We start from the raw sequence: 211 nt of genomic DNA, 5'->3' as shown, positions 1-211 counted from the left end.
ATAGATATATATATATACAATGTGCATAAGATATTTGAGGACAGATTTATGCTTATAAAAAAAAACAGATATATAACAACAGATAATAACTTTATTCATCAAAAACTGCTATGAGGATAAAAATAAGGTTTCTTTTCTATAATGTTATTCGATAAACCCACCTTCAGCTTCAACAACTACTTCTATATGAGATCTAAGTCATCTACATGCT

This window comes from Octopus bimaculoides, chromosome 8 (genome assembly GCF_001194135.2).
Source record: "Octopus bimaculoides isolate UCB-OBI-ISO-001 chromosome 8, ASM119413v2, whole genome shotgun sequence".
Taxonomy (NCBI): domain Eukaryota; kingdom Metazoa; phylum Mollusca; class Cephalopoda; order Octopoda; family Octopodidae; genus Octopus; species Octopus bimaculoides.
The sequence above is the reverse complement of the archived record's forward strand: the minus strand, read 5'-3'. Positions refer to the sequence as shown.